This window comes from Otolemur garnettii, unplaced genomic scaffold, assembly GCF_000181295.1.
Source record: "Otolemur garnettii isolate 467f Iridium unplaced genomic scaffold, OtoGar3 scaffold00064, whole genome shotgun sequence".
NCBI lineage: Eukaryota > Metazoa > Chordata > Mammalia > Primates > Galagidae > Otolemur > Otolemur garnettii.
This window is the reverse complement of record NW_003852459.1, coordinates 3,978,810-3,992,960: the sequence shown is the minus strand read 5'-3', so window position 1 is coordinate 3,992,960 and position 14,151 is coordinate 3,978,810. Positions and strand designations below refer to the sequence as shown.

The 14,151-nt window shown below is 40.7% G+C and overlaps 1 long non-coding RNA gene across 1 annotated transcript in view; it reads right to left on the bottom strand.

The window, feature by feature from the left end:
• Positions 1 to 4,510: 4,510 nt before the first annotated feature.
• Positions 4,511 to 14,151, bottom strand: part of LOC105887297 — a 55,879-nt gene continuing 46,238 nt past the window's right edge. Inside the window, exon 3 of the long non-coding RNA XR_001161431.1 lies at positions 4,511 to 4,740. This is a non-coding gene — a long non-coding RNA (uncharacterized LOC105887297). The remainder of the gene's footprint in view (positions 4,741 to 14,151) is intronic.

Below are 14,151 nucleotides of genomic sequence, written 5' to 3'. Positions count from 1 at the left end.
ACACACACACACACACATCCCTTTTGCTTCAAAGGGCCTCATACACTCAGCAGAGAGAAAAGGAAGCATTCGTATCTCACTGAAGCCATACACATGTACCCTAAGTCAGAATCTGAGTTGGCTTAAAAGCGGTTTCAGTGTATTAGTTTCATAGTTGCTAATCAATGCCACAGAAGGATCCACCTCAAATACTTTCCTTTAAATGGAGCTTTGACTGTCCAAGTTTAGAGCAGACCCTAAAACTAGAAAGAATTCTTTCTACATTGCTTTTGTGAATACAGGATGTTGGCAAAAGATTATTGGAGTAACTCTTTGCTGGCAGTTTCTCTTTGTTCTCCACATCTCAGAAACCTGCTAAACTCAGCTGCATGTAAAACAAGGCAGAAGCATTTGGGGTGAGCAGCAACGCTCCCTTTGGTAGAGGAGAAACGTAAGTAGTGGAGAAAACACTCTTTAAAGGGTGTGCATTGCCTCCCAGACTGGCTACAGCTTCCACCCAGGCTACAGAATGCTACACATTGCTCTTCTCCACTCTCGGGGCAGCAGACTCTCCACTCTGTGACCCTTCTGGTCTTTTATGAAGAGACACGAAGGGGAAAGCTCAGGGAAGCCTCCAAGGTGGGGAACTCTAAGTTTCTGTGCAGCAGCAAGGCAGCCATATCCTTCTGCTCTCCCCTGAAAATCAAGCATCACCTTATCGTTTCCTCACCAAGATTAACTCCTGCTTCCTGAAGAGTATTTCTGAGGTAGAAAGCAGAGGTGCTGAAAAAGGGGAGCTGAAAAGTCCAATCTGTCAAGCTCCATTTTAGAAGAAAGGAAAACTGAAAAGTGAACGTGTTTAACATGAGCCATTTCCTGCGCTCAGGAGGGAAGAAAGCAGGCTGGGAGCCGTGTGCAGGAGGAGCCCCGCACTGGTGTTATCTCTGACCTGCAGCTTAGCCCCAGCGTCTCAGCTGCCAGAAAGCTCCCATTCAACGTTGTGCTGAGTTCATCAATGCTCCACGTGTCAGGATCCTAACAGGAAAAAGCAGGACAGACCGTCTCTCCATTCAACCGCCTGGGGACCCCATGACAACTAAAATCCCCTCGCAGACCATCCATATCAACCTTCGGCAGGTCAGAGTATGCAACCCCTTCAGAACCACAGGCTCAGGCCCACACCCTTTCCCCTTGTCAACATTGTCACTTTAAACAGAACATGGAGCCTTATCACAAAACCTGAAGTAAGTATGACAATTAAGATGGATTGCAAAGCCTGCTGGTGCTTCACAATTAACAATCACTTGGCAGCAGGTTGCAGGCAACTGTTGGGGGGTATGGCAAGAACTTTATCCTGCTTAGTGCTGCATTAGCATATTTAGTAGGCTGCAAGACATAATTCCTAAGATAGGAACATATTTTTGTCTTTTTAAAAAATCTGCAATTAAGCTATAATATGTAGAAACTCTGCACCAGGCAATCAGTGTGCAAATACCACGATGGAGTTGGGGTAAGGAGGGCAAGCAGAAAAAACAGCCCCCGCAGCCCCCCTAATAAGTTGAACTAGTAACTGCTCATAGTGTCACAGGTTAGCTAGAAACTGTGGCTCCTTCCTGTCTGTGACAAAATTTGGGGGGTGCTGGTGTTGCCTCACTGCTGTTGGCCTCAGGTGATGGCTCTGGAAGAACGCAGCCGTGGGTTTTAAACCCACAGATTTGAAACAATGAAATGAAGGCAGACCCCAACGTGACCCTCGTGGTTACTTAGCAAACGAGGCATTTTTCACAGAAAGCACTTTTCACTTTTTGATTCTCCGCCTGTGAGTAATGAAAGATGTTGATAAAAATCACAAAAGCACTTTATTCTACAAATGTGAGGTCTCTTCCTCCAACTTTCCGTTCTTTTCCTTTAGTTGTTGGCACATGGGCCACACTGATGAAAGGGATCAGGGCGTGATGAGCCGGGACCAACGTTATGGTCCCTACCTTCCCCCCGGGGTGTTTACTGTATAGATTCAGGCCTAGCGTCCAAGGGTGACCCTGGCGGGGGCAGCAAAAGGAAAGGAACACAGCCAGATCTTTCTGAGATAGCCAGGACTTTGTCTTTCTCGATATCTGGGTTGCAAGAAGGCAGGATATCCTGCCAAATAGATCACAGCTGCGAGACCCACCTTGTGACTAAGACGCAGCCGAGGCTAGGGAACACAGGGCCTAGAGCTGGGGAGTTTTCTGGAAAAGAAATCTCACCCTTTACAGACAGCTCCTTTGTCAAAGAAAACACTCGCGCACGCACACACAAAGTTTAGGTGAGTAGCTCTCCAGTTGCACAAAAGAAAGCATGTGAAAGTAACAAATGCAGTGTAGCACACAAAAGCTTCCTTTACAAAACCCAAAGAGGAGCAGATGAAAGCACCTGGCAGTCTTGGCACGCCTAGAGAAAAATCTTCGCTGTGACAAAACAAAACAGGTGTACAGGTATAAAACTTGTGCTTTCCAGTATTGCCCCTCTCTTCGCTGGAATGCTTTGACAGGTGCAGTAGTTCAAGTTACAGTGGGGAAGTAGCAAATAAATACACAGCATTAGCGTCTGACGTGCTTGCTGAGCACCCGGGGATGTTAATAACTGGCAAGGTACACTAATCTCTGATTGCAACATTTGGTTTACCTTAATCTGGAGGGACAGCTGTATTAAAGAGGGAATTATACTAATCAGTTCAAGGCCCTTGCATATAAAACTTCCCATTAGGCTTAAAGTACACCAGCTTATGCTCATTCTCTGGGAGCCTTACATCTGGTTCTGAATAAGGCAGCCTCTCATTTGCAAGGTACAAACCGAAAACAAGGGGGAGGGGGGCTGTCAGTTGCTGGAGGATGGGTGATAGAAGAGGAAGCTACTAATTCTTTGAAATTTTTAACAGCACAAAACTAGCTTCTAGGCATCTTAATACTAAAAGGAAAAAAAAAAAGAAAGCGTGTGTTATCAACCCTAGGCCATTTTTTCCTGTTACCGGAGGTGACCAACATAAAATAAAATTGATGATGTCAGTCAAAAACAGCTAAGCACAAAGCTTGGCTTTGTTATCTTAAGTCAGAAGGTATGATAGGCCATGCCATATGGCTCTAATCCGCCTCTATCTCCCATCACCTAACAGGAAACCTTCATGTAGCATGACCTTATTTGGCTGGTTCCAGGTTAGGGCTGCCCAAAGGGGATTTTTCTGTTTCTGCTATATCCAAAGGTTTATGTTGATTTTTTTCTGAGCCCTGCAAACTATAAATCCGACTGATTACTCTGCACTCTTTTGCTTGACTGAGCCTTTACAATCAGACATCCCCGTTAACAATGAGCTCCTAATGAATCAAACATCTATGGCATTAGTTTCACCTAGCTGCCTCTTTCCCATGCACTGCGCCTCTTTGTCAGACCTGGTTTGATGAGAAAAGCTAGTGACACTTGCTGCACCTATTGATAAACAATTCAGTAATGAGGGGCATAACAAAAATTACCTACAACAACCTGATTAAAAATGACAGGCAAAGCTTACTCCTTGCTCTATAGTGAAGGTAACTCTGGCACCGCGCAGGGAAAATAATGAGGTAAAAATAAAATTTCCTCCCTTCGCGAGGCGCTCACTTCTGACCGTGTGTTTGTAAAGAGACGAAATTTTTTCAGTGATGTTTTAAATTCTTTCAGGTTAGGTGATTACCAATAACATTAGGGAGTCCTAGAATTCAGGACGCTTGCCTTTCAACTTTCTGAAACGAGCCCCCTGCTTTTTCTGCTTCAGCTTCCTGAATAACCAAACTAATATCCAAGATCTTCACTTTCTTTTTCAAATGAGAGTTTAGTCATTGAGCAACTCAGCAGTCCAAGTGCTAATAATTAGGTAAGTAGAGCATGGGGATAAAAAGAAAAATTCTAAGACACACACACAATAATTTTTTGAACAAAGTAGGGAAAACTTTATGGGACAATATCACTTCCATAAAAGGAATAACTTAACCTTACCCTGAACACTGAAGCTCTTTTTACTGGGGTCACCCAGGGGACCTCTGCAACTTTGAAACAAGCCTCTACCCACGGGAGGCCAGGCTCTGGTGTAAGCTTGATTCAAAGACAGAAACGTGTGGGTTCTGCAATTGTGTAGCAGCATGTTGGGAGGATTTCCATCAGTGCACAGATGCACTTGAAAATCAAATATGGACATGGGGAATGTTTTTTGGAGATGGAAAATGAGTGCTGATGACATGTTTATACTTCACAGATGGATCCAGTACAGAACCATTTTTTGTAAAGAAACAATATCCACCATTTGCTGCTAATTTTTTTTTTTTTTTTTGAGGAGCTACAAAATGGTGGCACAAAAAGTGAATATTCCCATCGCACACACTCCACCTGTTCCTTGGTCTTACAACTGTCTTCCATTCTGAATGTAATCATTGACTGTTGTAGTCCTATTTTTTCTCAAATGTTATCCAAAAGGCTATGAAAAAAGAAATACAATACACAAAGGCACTTGGAAGAGCAAAACGATTTGAAATTAATTTGCTACATATGAAGAATTGGAAGATGACAAATGTTATTAAGCAACAAATGCTGAATTTCATCTTGAAAATATGCATTTTCTTATTGGCATATTTTCTCATTAAATCTGATATCAAATCCATTTTTGAATGTTTTCTCCCAAGAGTCCTGACTGTCTTGTTTATTCATTCTTTCTGCCCACCATTAGCCAAATACCACTCTTAGGTATTGGAACCTCTGGGACATGCAAACACTTAGTCTAAGATTAATTCTAGTTATTGCCTTATTGTTAATACACTATGGTGATAAATAGTTTATAGTTATAAATGTCGACTATGATAACAAGGAAATGCACAGTATATAGAAGATGTGTATTTAAAAGAAGATAATCTAAAACATTTAACTGTCAAAGAACATTATTGATAACACTGCAAACTACTTCCTCAATAGGAAATAGCAGACTAATAAGCAAATCTTAACTTATTGCCACAACAGTAATATTAACTTTCCATTTGGGGTGTGAAATATTAGTGAAAGTGGTCCACTTCAAAGTTGAAGACATTTAAAATAATTTTTAAGAAAGCTATGAATATAAAATATAAAAATAGTTTGATTTGTGCAATATTTTAAAATAGTATTTAAAACAGCTGATATTCCAAACACATTTTTCAGCCTTAATAAATGAGTGTGTTTTTTAAGTGGTCCAAATAAATATATGAAATAGTAAATTATTTTTTCTTTGTATTGATCAGACGAACTTGTCCTGTCTTACTTTTCTTTCTGTCTGTATTTGTAACCCGCTGAATTCCAGTTTACCTTTATCAATAGTACTGTCATTCTAAGACTTAGTCTAAGGTTAAGAATTAGAAATAGAATATGAATCAAATGACCAAAGAACCTGAGACTTGAGAATATATATCAATCAACATGTTCTCTGACCCTGTATTTTCTGGCAGGGTACCAAACATCAATCTGTGGTTGTACAGCCTGTGGTTCTAACACCTTGTTATCATCCTGAAACTAACAAAAGCCTTTGTACACTTCTCCAAATAAAGCCAGTCTTCCTTTTTTATTGCTGGATTTTTGACACATGTGAATAAAGCCAAAACATTTTATAAGTTCTTAATTATTTTTTGCTTATGCATCTAAGACAAGTTTTAGCGAAAGGCTTAATATATTCTCAGAGTGTCACAGAAAATGTTAGTACTCTAACTTATTAAACTTCAAAATAGTCAGGAAAAATGAAAATATCCCCTTCCAATTATAGCAGTTCTTAAATAGTGATATTGTTAATCATCCGTCACTACACAAAGGCATAGAACATAAAGCTGGATAAAAACTAGAGATCATTTGTTTCAATTTCCTATTTAAAATATTAGAGAAAAGAAAGTCCAAGCAGGAACATGCAAGTTCATATAATTAGAGTGTGTCTGAAAATCATGTTTTCTGAGGCTTGCTTTATTCTACGAGGCCATTCTATTTGGATATGTTATAATGATTAGTTATAGTGGCCTAATTTTATGTTACTAGTCACTTTTTCTAAGTACTAGATCAAGTATTATAATAAGTATTTAGAAAAATTACACTAACAGAATAAGAGAATAATACAATAAAAATTAATCAACCAGATTCTACCAAGTGCCTAAATTGTTACCTGGATGTCCCCTTTTAAGGTTACTAGACTGTTAGTGAATAAGTTAAGTGTATGACAATAGAACTAGGTCCTCAGTGACAAGCAGAAGTTATGTAACCTGTAAAGGTGCTATGAGGCAAAACCAGCTTAAATATAGAGACTCTGTTCAATTATATTATTCTATCTTGCAGTGTTAACATACTGGCTATTCGACTACCTCATTACCATGACATCATTTACTATCCAAACAGATCTAAAAATTAGAATCATAGAATCATAAGGTATGCTCTCTGAGCCAAAGCAGATGAAGAAATTCTGGTCCAGAAAGATTAAGTGCTTTGCCAAGATACACCTAGAAAGGAGGGGTTCTGGATTATGGCATTTTCTTTAACATGTTGATTTTGCGGCAAGTCTATAATAATTGACACCAATTTAGCTTATGGAAAAAATGAGCAGACCCTTTCCTTCGGGGGCTAGGCAGCACACCAATACCATAATAAGAATAGTCACTCTGAAGAAATGAGGATTTAGTTTAGTCAGCACATATACAAAAAAATGGGGTGGGGTGGCGCCTGTGGCTCAATGGGTAGGGTGCTGGCCCCATGTACCAAGGGTGGCAGGTTCAGGCCCAGCCCCAGCCAAACTGCAACAAAGAAATAGCCAGGCATTGTGGCAGGTGCCTGTAGTCCCAGCTGCTCGGGAGGCTGAGGTGAGGGAATCCCTAAGCCCAGGAGTTGGAGGTTGTGAGCTGTGACGCCACAGCACTCTACCGAGGATGACAAAGTAAGACTCTGTCTCTATTAAAAAAAAAAAAATGACCAAGGGACCACATGTCTCCAGCAAAGCAAAAGAGTAAATACTAGTTAATATTCAAACCGGCATGTTAGCCTTTGGAAACTTGATATCCTCTTCAAGTCTATCCATCCTCTGAGCTACTATCTTTATAGTCTGTCATATTTATTATGGAAACATTTGAAGGAAAATATGATAAGTACATACAGCATCACCATTGCCTATGGAATTGAACCAGAATTATTTAGGGGGAGGAAAGGTAGATTGAAACCAGACATTACTTAATTTTTTGATTATTATAAAAATTATGCATGTTCAAGGTAAGAAAAGAATAAATAGATAAGTAGATACATGGACTAAAATTTTGCCCTCCATGGTGCCATGTCTGTATATAGCCTTTCAGAATTCTACCTGTGCACATGCAAATATTTTATTAGGAAGACATGGTCATGCTATGCAGAGCATCTATTGGTCTGACTTTTGTCCCCTAAGAATGCATTGTGAATGACTTTCCGTGCTAGTAAAATAGATCTTCTTTGCCATTACAGTAGCACAAGCTGCCATCATCTTCTCTTTTAGAAGACTATACTGACTGAGTGTCGTGGCTCCTGCTTGTGAACCCTCTGGGAGGCCACAACAAGTAGATTACTTGAGCTCAGAAGTTTGAGACCAGCCTGAGCAAGAGTGAAACCCTGATTCTACTAAAAATAGAAAGATCAGCCAGGCATTGTGGTGGGTGCCTGTAGTCCCAGCTACTCAGGAGGCTGAGGCAAGAGGATCACTTGAGCTCAAAAGTTTGAGGTTGCTGTGAGCTATGACGCCATGGCACTCAACCTCAGGGTGATAAGAGTGAGACTCCATTTCAAACCAAAAATAAATAAATAAATAAAACTATACTAACTCACTTTTGACCAACTTTTCATATTATTTTTTATATTACAGCTAGCGTGAGCTGTCCAAATGCAAATCTAGTCAGTTCACTCTCAGCTTTTCAAACACCTTTAAAGAAATTTTATTGTCCCAGTTACTTGGGAAGCTGAGGCAAGAAGATCACTTGAGCCCAGGAGTTTGAAGTTGCTGTGAGCTATGATGCCATAGCACTGTAGCCTGGATAACAGAATGAGATGCTGTCTCAAAAAAGGAAGGAAAGAAGGAAGGGAGGGAGGGAGGGAGAAAGGAAGGGAAGAAGGAAGGAAGGAATTTCATTGTCTATGTCAGAATTTTTCAACCCCAACACCATGACATTGGGACCAGGTCAGTCTGTGTTGTAGTAGTCTATCCTGCGCATAGTAGGCTGTTCAGCAGTATCACTCACCTTCACCTACTAGATGCCAATCAAATTCCCATATAGTTGAAACAATAAAAAATGTCTCCCAACATTGTCGAATGTCCCCTGGACAGGGCCAAACAGTTCCCAGCTGAAAACCACTAGTTTCTATCAATAATCACAATCCACAGCACGGCCTGCAAGACCCTGTCTGAAGATTAGGCCCCCCCAGGCCGGGCACAGTGGCTCATACCTATAATCCTAGCACTCCCAAGGTGGGAGGATTGCCTGAGCTCACAGGTTCGAGACCAGACTAAATCAGAGGGAGATCCTTGTCTCTAAAACTAGCTGGGCATTGCGGCTGAAGCCTGTAGTCCTAGCTACCTGGGAGGCTGAGGCAAGAGAATCGCTTAAGCCCAGGAGTTTGAGGTTGCTGTGAGTTGTGACACCATGGCACTCTACCAAGGACAACAAAGTGAGACTCTGTCTCAAAAAACAAATAAGATCTGGCCCTTATCTGCCTGTCTAGCATCATGTCACTTTACTCTTCCTCTACGTTCTCTTCAGCCACACAAGCTTTTTCAAGTACCTTGAATGCATCTTCTCCCATCCTGCACAAGATCTTTGCACATGTTGTTCCATCTGTATGATAATGTTCTTCATCTACCTGTCTCCCCCCTTTTGCCTAGGTAACTTCAACTCATCCTTTAGGTTTCATTTGAAGAACTGCCTTCTCAGAGAATCTTTTCAGGCCCCTCGTATGTAGCCTGAATCCTTGCTATATGCTTTTATGAAATAATCAGCCTTTCTTTCAGACATATCATCTCCATTTGTAAGTGTGTGTCTATTAATCCTTTACTGTCTAGCTCTTTCACTGGTCTCGAAGTTATTCCCAACACCTAGTGCAGTGGCTGGTACGCAGTAGATAGTTACTGAATACCTGTTGAATAATGGCTGCCCCAGAATCGCTGTCTCTAATGGATGTTATAATTTTTTCATTCTTTTTTTTTATTAAATCATAGCTGTGCACATTAATGCAATCGTGGGGTGCAATGGGCTGGTTTTATATACAATTCAAAATGTTTTCATCAAACTGGTTAATATAGCCTTCACGGCATTTTCTTAGTTATTGTGTTAAGACATTTATGTTCTACACCAAGAAAATTTCACATATACCCTTAGCAAAGTATCTCAAGAATGGAAGAAAAAGTAGCCAATGTACTCAATCTTACTATGAAACTAATTTATAGCTTTCTTATGAAAGCTAGAACCCACTTATAGCCCAAGAAGAAGGGGAAAGGGGAGAGGGAGAGGAGGGGCAGGGGAAGAGTAATTGGTGGGACCACACCTACAGTGGATGTTATAATTTTAAGACTGCACCATGAATTATTTTATCATTCTGAGATGGGAATACGTTTTGAAACCTATGAACTAAGGAAATTTAGGTGTTATTTTTCAGGAAGGGCAAATTTTTGAGTTTTGGGCCGAGGTATAATGAGCCAAAACTCAAGGTTTAAACAGATTCATCTAACTACGAAAGTGAAAGGAAGGGAAGTGGAAAGCACAGAATTCAGTTAAAAAAAAAAAAAAAAACATTTAAATGATTCAATTACATAGTAAAAATGGACCAGGCTAGGTGGTGATAGTAGTAATGAAAAGAGACAATTATAAGAGAAATTGTGAAAGAATCACTACAACTTACTGACATGTAGGATTTGGAGGGAAATAAGCCAAGGCATAAAGATCCAGGGACATAACACTCACAGCAAAATCCTGGTCATGCCGCTTCTCATTTGTACAAGGAAGAACTAGAGAACTTTTCTATATCAAAGTTAATCTTGACTTGCAAAGAAATTAAAAGGACAAGCAAAGTCATTTTGAGAGTTTGAAGTTCATGAAAATCTACTATTTCTTCTCAATAAACATCTAAATGGAGATAACAACCAATACTCCCAACAAGTCATCCTTACTTGCCAGAGTTGATGCAATCTTCCTGAGCCCCAGGTTTAAAAGTGAGGAAGCATGGCTCTCTCACAAGCTGTCAGGCTCCATCCCAAGGGCTCTTTGGTACTGGAATAGTGACTGGTGAGTATCCAGGACATGTCACCTTTATCCCTAACTTCTGGTAGTAACCCCAACCTGCCAACAGTTCCAGGCAACATACGTGTAAGAAGAAAATACTTCTTTCGGCTATAAAACAGTGTGGGTTCATCAGACTCTGTCGTTTTAGATCCCAAGACTAAAAGCAGTTCTGGTTCAAATAATGTTTGACATTAACACAGAGAGAAGAGAACGCTTCCATCAATAAAGATAAAAGTTATAACCATTTGCTAATCGAAGATCTTGAGTACATTTTCACTCGCGTATACATGTTTATAATTTAAGATATATGTATCTAATAACAGACAAAGGCAACGAATATAAAATATAACTTCAGGCATTTTGAGAAAAGATGTCCATGATTTTCCTAAATTTGGTCTAAGAAATATTTGGCCTGGAGTCTGTTCCCACCGTTAGCATTAACTATGTAAAGGTATGTGTGAATCTAATTTTTCCAGCTGACTCAGTTGTGTAATTCATGTTTCTTCACATATTAGCTGCACTGATTGATAAACTCTAGTCCCAATTAGAATCCTTACATAGTAATTGCTATATAACTAAACATATTAATAATCATGTTGTTTTCTATATTTTTATATATATATATATATTTTTTTTTTTTTTTTGAGACAGAGTCTCAAGCTGTCACCCAGGGTAGAGTGCCATGGCATCACATCTCTCAGCAACCTCAAACTCTTGGGCTTAAGCAATTCTGGGAGTACAGGTGCCTGCCACAAGGCCCGGCTAGTGGTTATAGTTGTCATTGTTGTTTGGCAGGCCCAGGCTGGATTCAAACCCACCAACTCCGGTGCATGTGGCTGGTGCCTTAGCCACTGAGCTACAGGTGCCACGCCCCTATATTTACATTTTATATGATTCCTTAGAATTCAGCTAATCAAACCAACTTAATATATATGTAAAGACAAGTTTAGTTCACATGTACCAAGAACAAGAAAAAAAATTCCTCTGAGCAGAGTTCTAGGTGTTTGCACCCATGTTGCAATTTCTCCGGTTTGTATTGAATCTGCCTGAAAGTATTCCTGTCCAACCTTCTGATCAGATAGTCTTTTACCATCTTGTAATCCAACAAGCAAAACCTACTTTTGTTTGTTACAAAAACTCTTATTGGTGACCATGAAAAGATATGTTACATCTGACTTTGTTATTTTTCACTGATCTTGCCAATTTTCCCAGTTACAATGGTATTAGGACTGCTATAGTTTGTGCTTTCACTCTTGAGAGGCTACTCGTAACTACAGTTGTCATTATTATAGTGGTCACAAGAAACCCAGCAGTAACCAGCAAGATACAAATAGGAAGTATATATGCTCACCACTCTGTGTGTGTGTGTGTGAGTGACAAGGCCTCACTCTGTCACCCAGAGTACAGTGCAGCAACATCATCATAGCTCACTGCAACCTCAAACTCCTGGCCATCCCCCCGCCTTGGGCTCTTCAGTAGCTGAAGAGCGGTGGTGGAATTACCACCACCACACCTGGCTAATGTCTTTTTTAATTTTGTATAGAGATAGGGTTTCACTATGTTGTTCAGGCTGGGCTCAGTTTTATTTATTGTTCAAAACTAATAATCTCATGAAACTATTAGAAAATGTCAGAGTTGGGTCCAAAGCATTATGGCAGTTTGAAGAAAACAGCATTTCTATCTAAATAAGTCAGGAACGATTTGCATAGATGAACCCCTAACTCTACTTCAAGGGATGTAAGAGAATAAAGTTGTTAGTTTTATTGCTCCCCAGATCAGTTCCTAAGGAGCTCAGAATTCTAATATTTATGAAATACATTAATTTTGTCAAGATAGGAAAAGCCAGACAGAGAAGAGTTGCCATGGGTCCTCCTATTCCCCAAGATAAGTCATAAAGAAGGATTACTAACTCTGCCATTTTTTCCCAAGGGAAACCAGATCTTCCGTGGCTTCCTCTGGGTGGCCTCTCCCTGTCTCCACGGAAATTCCTTTGACCTTTGCACTCTAGCCCTTCCAGGCGTCTCTAAATGTGGGCCTGTTGTAAAATCAGATGGAATATTTCTGTCTCCCTTTACTGCCAATAATTTGAAATTATCTGATGTCACCATATCGAATTGAGAGTCATAATAATATTGTTCGAAACACATTGTCTTAAATTATATGAGACACCATTAGATTATAATTTTTTCCAGTAACATCATCTTGAAAGTTGCCACAGTGGGTTGTTTAATAAAGTGGATCACTAAAAAGTTGAGCTCACTAAAGTCATTTTAAACTTTTTCTACAATACTCCAGTTGGTTCATTCGAGGCCCATTTACCACGTCCTACCACGTGTCAGGCACTGTGAGCACGCCAGAAGGTTTATAGAGCTTTAGGGACTATGATGGAGAAAATACTGCAGCATTTTGTTCAATTATAAGCTGATATGAGGACTTTAAAAAAATGCCTTATTAAACTAATACTCTCATCCCAACCTCCCTGCTACCCAATCATCTCTTTAGCAACCCATATTTGATAAAGACACTTCCATTTCTAAATAGTGGACTCTATGACATATAGTGGCTAAAAGAACAACATTTGGAGTCGGACACATCAGAACTCAATGCTTATCTGACCACTTACTGGCTTTGTGGTACTGAAAAATAATCACTTTGTCTCCCTAAGCCTCAGTCTCCTCACCCGTAAACCAGAAATACTGATTTTATTTCTTGAGGACATTGTGAGGAATAAATGCAGCAGTGCATGTCTCCTCACACACAGCGGGCATTCAGTAATGGCTTTCACTGTAAGGAAAGTAAGTTCCGGTGAGATAAATGTGCACGTCGTGTTTAGTAACTCATGTGACTTAGTTGTGGCAGTAGATACAGTGGTAGAACTCTCTTCCTCTGATAAGAAGCAAAGTGAATCTTGATAGAACCAAAAGAAGCAAAATGTCTAGAACTAGAGCCGGGTTGGAACTGTGACGCTGGGAGAAAAGACCGTCAGGAGTGTCCCAGTCGGGGTTCCACTGAAAGCAGAGCCTGTTTTTTTCTCAGAAATAGAAACGAGGGAACAGAAGGGGTAAGAAAATGTTATAAGGAAAGCCAAGAAACGCTCCCAAAGAGTCCCAAAGGTCCCTGTGGTTGAAAACAGGACCTCTGGGAAGCCCCCTGGGGCATATCAGATCTACCTGCTCCAAAGGCAGGGGGGTGGGCTGCTTAGCCACTGGCTCCCACCTCCCACTGGTTGAGGGGGCCACTGGGGGTGTTAATTCCCCCACATTTACATGCTAACCCTGAAGAAGCGTTGAGCAATTCTGCAACTTTGCAGGAGGCTCTGAGACAGAAATTGGGGAGAATCACAAAGTCTTCCGGAGTGGGACAGTCCAGGCCCAGCCTGTACTTCCTAGAAACTGTCCACTGAAGCTAAGGCTAAAATCAGAGGGGGGACTTAGGGGATGGGTCACAGGGCTCTAAACTTACCTTCTACAAATAATTTTTCTAACAAGCCGTGAAATCCATCTAGACAGTGAAAAAATGTGCTTGCAAGAATGAATGTTGCCCCCAAAGATGAATCAGACACTTGGTTTTCTGCACGTCTTAGCCAAGCTTCCTTCCTGGCCACTAGTTTATGGTTTCCAAAGTTAAATGAAACAGGCCGGGCATAGTGGTTCACGCCTGCAATCCTGACAGTCTGAGAGGCTAAGGTAAGAGAATTCCTCAGGCTCAGGAGTTTGAGACCAGCCTGAGCAAGAGTGGGACCCCATCTCTGGTGAAAATTTAAAAATTAGCTGGGCACAGTGGCAAGCACCTGTAGGCCCAGTTACTCCTCAGGAGTCTGAGGCAGGAAGGTAGTGTGAACCCAGGAGTTTGAGGGTGCTGATGCCACAGCATT